Source organism: Notamacropus eugenii, chromosome 3, assembly GCF_028372415.1.
Source record: "Notamacropus eugenii isolate mMacEug1 chromosome 3, mMacEug1.pri_v2, whole genome shotgun sequence".
Taxonomy (NCBI): domain Eukaryota; kingdom Metazoa; phylum Chordata; class Mammalia; order Diprotodontia; family Macropodidae; genus Notamacropus; species Notamacropus eugenii.
This window is the reverse complement of record NC_092874.1, coordinates 165,356,046-165,364,274: the sequence shown is the minus strand read 5'-3', so window position 1 is coordinate 165,364,274 and position 8,229 is coordinate 165,356,046. Positions and strand designations below refer to the sequence as shown.

At 37.5% G+C, this 8,229-nt stretch overlaps 1 pseudogene; it reads left to right on the top strand.

Moving 5' to 3' along the window:
- The first annotated feature begins 1,675 nt into the window (after window positions 1-1,675).
- On the top strand, window positions 1,676-3,516 carry LOC140531919 (complement component 1 Q subcomponent-binding protein, mitochondrial pseudogene; annotated as a pseudogene).
- The last annotated feature ends 4,713 nt before the right edge of the window (window positions 3,517-8,229 follow it).

The window sequence follows — 8,229 nt, the reverse complement described above, 5'->3', positions numbered from 1 at the left end:
TAGCAATCTCCACCTTTAGCTTAGGGTTTTTGACTTTACTTTGCATCATTGGCAGAGAAGTCAGGAGACTGGATGAGGATGTAAAAAACAGAAACCCCTGGAAATGTGTTTTTGTTTTTGTGTTGTATTTTTTAAAAATGTTCTTTCCAGAACCCACATATAGCAGTACCTATAGTAATTTTCTTTGGGGGCCACCAGGAAGTTGAGACTCAAGGTTTCCCAGGGAACTTATAAACTCTGCCAACTCTATGATTTACAGATGGCCATGTTGTGATGGTGCATAGAAAGTACTTATTCTCACAGCAGTTATATCACTGACAGGAATTTTCCTGGAACAAGGGGGAGAAAGCCACAGGAAAGTTTGATTTGTTTCCTGTGTTTTCTCTCAGGTATCTGAACAATTTGAACTTTCATTTGTCAGTGATTGATACCAATAATACCAAGGTGTGCAGGGATTGTACAGGGGATGTTTCAGTTGGCTAATTTGTTTGTGTATGTGTGCTTTGGAAGGACTGTAGGGGAGGGGTATGTAGGGAAATTGGAGTAAACTCAAAACAGAATATGAGAAGACATACAGAGAGACTGGAACAGATGGGGAGTATTTAAAGAATATATATTATTTCAAATCTTGATTGCTATTTATTTCTGCATGTGATCTTAGGTAAGTTATTTTACTTCTTTATAACTAAAATGAAGAGGTTAGACTAGTATAATTCCAAGCTTCCTTCAAGCTCTAAATATATCATTTTATAATTTAATTTTTAAATTTTTTTACTTTCACAAAATATAGCTTTTTGAAGCTTCAATGCCAAATATCAGACAGGATACAACATGCTCACTGGAGCATATGAAAGCATTTCAATATCCAAGAACCATTCTGGGACAGGAGGAGATAGTCTTTAAAATAGAATTGCATAGGGGGGTGGAGCCAAGATGGTGGACTAAAAGCAAGGACTTGCTTAAGCTTAAACCTCAGCAAATATCTGTAAAAATGACTCTAAACAAATTTGAGAGCTGCAGAAGACATAAAGTGATGGAGTGAGTCAAATCTCTAGTTCATGACAGACTGAAAGGGTGAAAAGAAGCTTCTCTCACACTGTGCTGGAAGTGGAGCTGAGTGTGATTCAGTTTGGGTTGTGCCAGCACAGACAGGTCAGAGCAGGCCTCAGGGACTGAATCATTGGCAGCTGCGACAGTTTCCAGACTTCTCAATTCACAAATGCGAAAGACAGCGTAGAAGGTCAGTGGGAAAAGTCTGACTGACTTGAGTGGGAGAGGAGAGTGGTCCTGCTGGGATTTGGTCCCAGCCCCAGGGTGGAGGAGGAGGAGGAAGAGGTGGTGGCACTGGCAGCAGCAGCATCATAAGTAGCAGCAGCTGCAGATTCCAGAAGATCTGTGCCCACAGACAGTGGGGAGTTATGCAGTTGATACAAAACCCCTGAGGCCTGAGACAGTACACACACTCCCACCCCCACTGAAAGCAGAGTCCTACTTTGACAAAGAGTTAGAAAGGCAAGTATTTGGCGAGGAAGATGAGTAGAGGGGAAAAAAACACAATAGATTATAGAATCTTACTTTGGTGACAAAGATCAAAACATACAAATAACTAGGAGACAACAAAGTCAAAGCTCCTACATCCAAAGCCATCAGGAAAAATATGAATTGGTCACAGACTATGAAAGATATCAGAAAGAATTTTGAAAATCAAGTAAGAGAAATAGACAAAAAATTGGGAAGAGAAATTAGTGATGCAAGAAAATCTTGAAAAATGAGTCAACAACTTTCTAAAGGATACTCAAAAAATACTGAAAAAAGTAGCACTTCAAAAAATAGACTAACCCAAATGACAATAGAGGTGCAAAAAGCCAATGAGAATAAGAGTGTCTTAAAAAGCAAAATTGGCCAAATGGAATAAGAGGTCCAAAAGCTCACTGAAGAAAATAATTCCTTCAAAATTAGATGGAGCAAAAGGAAGTTAATGACTTTATGAGAAATCAAGAAATTAAAAAACAGAACCAAAAGAATGAAAAAAATAGAAGACAATATGAAATATCTCATTAGAAAAACCACTGACCTGGAAAATAGATCCAGAAGAAATAAGTTAAAAATTTTTGGACCATCTGAAAGCCATAATCAAAAAAGAAAGTGTAGGTATCATCTTTCAAGAAATGATCAAGAAAAACTACCCTGATATTTTAGAACTAGCAGTTAAAATAGAAATGGAAAGAATCCATTCATCACCTCCTGAAAGAGCTTTCAAAAAAAAAGTCTCATAGGAATATTGCAGTGAAATTCCAGAGTTCCCAGGTCAAGGAGAAAATATTGCAGGCAGCCAGAAAAATCAATTCGAGTATTGTGGAAATATAATCAGGATAATACAAGATCTAGCAACTTCTACACTAAGGGATCAAAGGGCTTGGAATATTATGTTCTAGAGGTCAGAGGAGCTAAGATTAAAACCAAGAATCATCTACCAAGAAAAACTGAGTAAAACTTTAGGAGAAAAAATGGAATTTCAATTAAATAGAGGACTTTTAAGCATTCTTGATGAAAAGACCAGTTGAATAGAAAATTTGACTATCATATATCAGAATCAAGAGAAGTATGAAAAGATAAACAGGAGTCCAGAGTGCTCTGCACTACCTACTATCCTTCTGGTCTCCATTGTAGCTCTCAGCCCCTCTTCATGTCTCAGTGATGACCCTGTTGCTGCTCTACCCTGAAACCTGGGCCCTATAGTCTGGGCCCTACCCCCATCACCCTCATAATGCTGCTCCCTGGAATGGCCAGCACCACCCATGCCTTTGGAAGCTTCCTGGGAGGATTAATCACCAGCAGACTGGGGTTCACAAACTACTGCCTCCAGCAATCATCCCACAGCATGCCTGGCCTATGCGTGTGCACATGAAAGAGTCTCCACACCAAGGGGGGGAGGGTGTTGGACAATGCCTTTGTTGAATTTCTGACCCATGAAATTAAAGAGGAGAGGAAAATCCAGAAACACAAATGCCTTCTCAAAATGTCTGGGGATTGGGAACTGAGTGCGCAAGGGACAGAGGCCAAGTTAATCTGGAGATTAGAGGGTAAGAGGATCACAGTCACATTTCATATTAACAACAGTATCCCACCAACATTTTTGATGATGATCCACCAGAGAGACAGAAAGCACAAGGACAGCAAGAGCCTGGACTTACCTCAACCCCAAACTTCATGGTGTAGTTTGGGAAGGATGATACCAAGAAGGCCCTTGTGGTGGCCTGCCACTATCCAGAGGATGAGGTTGGACAGAAAAAAAACAGTTGAGAGTGACATCTCCATCCAAGAAGTTAATTTTCAGTCCCTCACTGAATTCGTGGAAAGATATAAAGTATGCACTCAAGAGAAATTCCCTTGATGGACTTCCTGGCTGACTGTGGGGTGAACAACACCTTTGCAAATGAACTGATCGAGTTGAGCATGGCCTTAGGGTACCAGGAGTGCATCAACTTTCTGGAAGATCTGAAAAAGTTTGTGTAAATTATCAATATGGAGTCCTGAGGCCATGGCCCTGCTGGGCACCCAGAGCCCTTACTTCCAAGAGAAGGTTGTCTAGAATATATTGTGGAGAAAGTGCTGCAAAATTCCACCAGGCACAAATTATGTTCCCTAACCCCTTTATTTCCTTTGTCTGCTGGCATTTTTGTACATTACCACAGAGTGATGAGAAATAAAACCCTTGGACCCCTCCAAAAGTAAAAAGGTAAACAGGGAAGTTAAATCATAAGGAAATTATCAAAGTTGAACTGTTAACATTCTTACATGGAAAGATAATAATTGTAAGTTATGAAAATTTGCTTAGTATTAGGGTAGTTGGAGGAAATATATATATATATATATATATATATATATATATATATATATATATATATATATATAGAGAGAGAGAGAGAGAGAGAGAGAGAGAGAGAGAGAGAGAGAGAGAGAGAGAGAGAGAGAGAGAGGTGGCACAGGGTCAGTTGAATATGAAGGAATGATATCTACAAAATAGAATTAAGGGGTGAGAGAGGAATATATTGGGAGGAGAAAGGGAGAGATAGAATGGGGTAAATTATCACACATAAATGAGGCAAGAAAAGGTTTCACAGTGGAGGGAAGAGGAGAGAGGTTAGAGGGAATGAATGAAACTTACTTTCATTGAATTTGGCTTAAGGAGGGAATAACATAATACTCAACTGGATGTGTTACCATACAGGAATGTAAAGGGGAAGGAGATAATGGTGGGGGGAAGATTGAAGAGAAGCCAGATTAGGGAAGAGAGTAATCAGAAGCAAACACTTTTGAAAAGGGACAGAGTCGACATTGAAAATAGAATTAGTGGGGAGTGGGATAGGATGGAGGGAGATATAGTCTTTCACAACATGACTATTATGGAAATGTTTTGCATAACTACACATGTACAACCTATATTGATTTGTTTGCCTTCTCAATGAAGGTGGTTAGGGAGGGAAAAAAGAAGAGAATTTGGAGTCCAAAGTTTTAAAAATAAGTGTTAAAAATTGTTTTACATACAACTGGGAAATAAGATATACAGGCAATGGGGTATAGATATCTATCTTGTCATTCAAGAAAGTAAAAGGGAAAGGGATAAGGGGGGATGATAAAAGGGAGGGCAGACTGGGGGAAAGGGGTAATCATAATGAATATCATATGAGGGTGGGGGAAGGGGAAAGATGGGGAATAATTTGGAACTCAAAATCTTGTGTAAATGAATGTTTAAAACATAATAAATTAATTAATCTTTTAAAAAAAGAGATAGAATTGCATAAATAACTCTAAAATTACCTAATAGAAATCCCAAAACACTTAACCGTTTTAGAAGTTTGGGAGAATACAGTCATCTAGTTAGGTATTAGACCGAAAGAACAAATGAGGGAACTAGTATGTCTTAAATTTTAAGGTAAATAAGATAAAGTTATAGAGTACCTCACTGTCCTCAATAAGTCCAATTCCCCTAGTCAAGAAGAACCACATCCTTCTATTTTTTTTGCTAAGTAGTATTCTTTTCTAATTACAAATACAGATAGCTTTCAACATTCAGTTTTATAAGATTTTGAGCTTCCAATTTGTCTCCCTCCATCCCTCCCATCCTCCCCTCTTCCTCTTCCATACTCTCCCCAAGATGCAAGCAATATGGAATAGATTTTATATATATATGTGTGTGTGTGTGTGTGTGTGTGTGTGTATTTATAAATAATAATTGGAATATCATATTCCAATAAATATATATGTATATAATATATAATAAATTCATATATACATAAAATATATATGTATATAAAATCTATCCCATATAGCTTGCCATATATATATATTCATACATACATATAAATATATATATATATATAAATATATATATATATATGTACAATCATGTTAAACGTATTTCCACATTAGTCATGACTAAGAAGAGTAAGGTTCGCACACTCCCTCTCATCTCTACCCTTTTCCCCTCCACTGCAAAACTTTTATCTTGCCTCTTTTATATGAATTAGTTTATCCCATTCTATCTCACCCTTTTTCTTTCTCCTAGTGTATTCCTCTCTCATCCATGAATTTTATTTTTTAGATATTATTCCTTTGTATTCAACTCACACCTTTGTCCTCTGTCTATATATACTCCTATCTACCATTTCAATAATTTGGGCAAAAATAAAGATGGGTTTCATTAGAGTGGTTGCAGTAAGAGTAGGAAGGAGGGATGCAAGGGATATTGGGAAAGTAGAATTAACAATCCTTAGTAGTTGACTGAATGTGGAGAAGACAGGGAAAAGTCATAGATGACTACAAGGTTACTATGGATGGGAAACCACAAAGGTGCTATTTGAAGCAGACAGATTCGAATTTGAGTTACTTATAGAACTTCTGTGTGAAGATATCATTGAAATAGTTTTCCAGTTGTTTTTTCTGAATACCGTTTTTCTGTTATTTAACCCTTCTAATGCATTTCTGTGATGAAATTACTTATCTACTCAGAGCCTTTGGTAGTTCTCCAATGCTTACTGAATAAAGAATAAACCTTTTATCTTTGTGTTCACTGTATGTGATAGTTAGGAGGCAAGTATGTGACTCAGTGGATAGAGCACAAGGCCTGAAGTCAGGAAGACCAGAGTTCAAATCTGTCCTGAGTTATTTACTGACTGTGTAACCGTGGGCACTTAACCTTTCTTTGCCTTAATCCACTGAAGAAGTAAATGGCAAACTACTCCAATATCTTTAGGGCGACTAGGTGGTACAGTAGAAAGAGCACCAGTGTGGGAGTCAGGAGGGCCTGAGTTCAAATCTTACCTCAGATACTTGACACTCACTAGCTGTGTGACATTGGGCAAGTCACTTAATCCCAACTGCCTTATCTTGGGTCATCTTCAGTCATCCTGATGAATATCTGGTCACTGGATTCAGATGGCTCTGGAGAAGAAGTGAGGCTGGTGACCTGCACAGCCCTCCCTCCCTCAAAACAAAATCAAGTGCAAGTCATGTCATCATTTCTCTGATGGCATGATATTCTTCAGCAATGAAGAATGAACCCACAAACACGCTCCTAACTACCCTAATATTGATAAAGATCTTATGAGTTAAAAATCTCATCTTTCCATATAGGAGTGTAACCAGTTTAATAAGTTTCTTATGATTTCTCTTTCCTGTTTAACCTTTTGATGTTCTCTTGAGTCTTGTATTTGAAGGTCAAATTTTCTCTTTAGTTCTGGTCTTTTCTCAAGAATACTCAAAATTCCTCTATCTCACTAAATGTTCATTTTTTTCTCCTGAAGAATTATACTCAGTTTTGCTGGATACATTGTAATACTCTCCAGAATATCATATTCCAAGCTATGCAATACTTTAATGTAGAGACTGCTAAATCTTGTGTCATCCTGGCTGTGGCTCCATGATGCTTCAACTGTTCCTTTCTGACTGCTTGCAATACTTTCTCCTTGATCTAGGAACTCTAGAATTTGGCTATAATATTCTTGGAAGTTGTCATTTTGGAATCTCATTCAGGAGGTCATAAGTGGATTCTTTCCATTTATATTTTACCTTCTGGTTCTCAAGTATAAGGGTAGTTTTCCTTGTTAGTTTCCTGAAAGATGATGTCTGGGTTATGTTTTCTATCTTGTCTTTCAGGTAGTCCAACAATTTTTAAATTATCTCTCCTGCATCTATTTCCCAGTTTAGTTATTTTTCCAATGAGATATTTCACATCGTCTTCTATTTTTTCATTCTTTTGCTCTTGCTGTATCATTTCTAGATTTCTCATAAAGTCATTAGCTTCCATTTGTTCCATTCTAATTTTTAAAGGATTATTTCCTTCAGTGAGCTTTGGGACCTCCTTTTCCATTTGGCAAATTCTGCTTTCTAAGGCATTTTTCTCCTCATTGGTTTTTTGAATATCTTTTGCAATTTTCCTTAGCCTGTTTTTTGAGGTATTACTTTCTTCAGTATTTTTATGTCTTTTTTTTTTTTTACCAAGCTGTTGACTCATTTTTCATGATTTTCTTGCAGCTTTCTTTTTACTCTTCCCAATTTTTCTTCTGCATCTCTTACTTGATTTTCAAATTTGGCCCGAGGCCAATTCATATATTTCTTGGAAAGTTTGAATGTAGGAAATTTGACTTTGTTGTCTTCTTCTATGTGTTTTGATCTTCCTTGTTAAAAAAGTAGATTTCTATAATCAGATTTTTTCTGTTGTTTACTAATTTTCCTACTCTACCAATTGACTTTTAAACTCTTTGTTAAAGTAGGACTCTACTTCCAGGGTGCAAGACAAACTGTCACAAGTTTAGGGGTTTTTGTGCAGCTGTTTTCAGAGATACTTTTTAGGAAACTGTGAGTTTTCAGTTTTGCCAAGGTGGTGAGATCTAAGAAGATGCATTTGCTCCTCTCCTGGTTTGTGCTCTGTTCTGTGATTGGCCAAAAGCACTCTTTTCAGTCCTGGAACTATGAGGAAGGTCCCCCATCCACTGCTGCCACAAGCTCTGCTATGTTACTGCTTTTCTTCATGCTGGGATTGTCACCCAGCAGCAGGACCCAGATCCAAGTATGGGAAAAACAGTAGAGTCCTGTACTCCTAAAGGTAAATCCTACCTAGCTAAAACATTTCTTATAGTCCGAAGATTTCTTATATTTCCATCTTCCAGCAACAAACTAGGCTCCAACCTGCTTCTTCTGCTCTATCCCTAAAAATGTGTTGCTTCT